Here is a 245-nt window from a genome sequence, read left to right as displayed (position 1 = left end):
TCATCATCCTCATTCTATCCACGTCCTCATCTTCATCCTCATCCTATCCACGTCCTCGTCCTCATCCTCATCCTCATCCTCACCCTCATCCTCATCCTCATGCTCCTCATATCCTCATCCTCATCCTCTTCCTCCTACTATCCTCGTCCACATCCTATCCTCATCCGCATCCTTATCCTATCCTCATCCTATCCTCGTCATCATCCTCATCCTATCCTCATTCTCATCCTATCCTCCTCCTCATC

The sequence above is a fragment of the Lupinus angustifolius genome, chromosome LG04, assembly GCF_001865875.1.
Source record: "Lupinus angustifolius cultivar Tanjil chromosome LG04, LupAngTanjil_v1.0, whole genome shotgun sequence".
NCBI classification, from domain to species: Eukaryota; Viridiplantae; Streptophyta; class Magnoliopsida; order Fabales; family Fabaceae; genus Lupinus; species Lupinus angustifolius.
The sequence above is the reverse complement of the archived record's forward strand: the minus strand, read 5'-3'. Positions refer to the sequence as shown.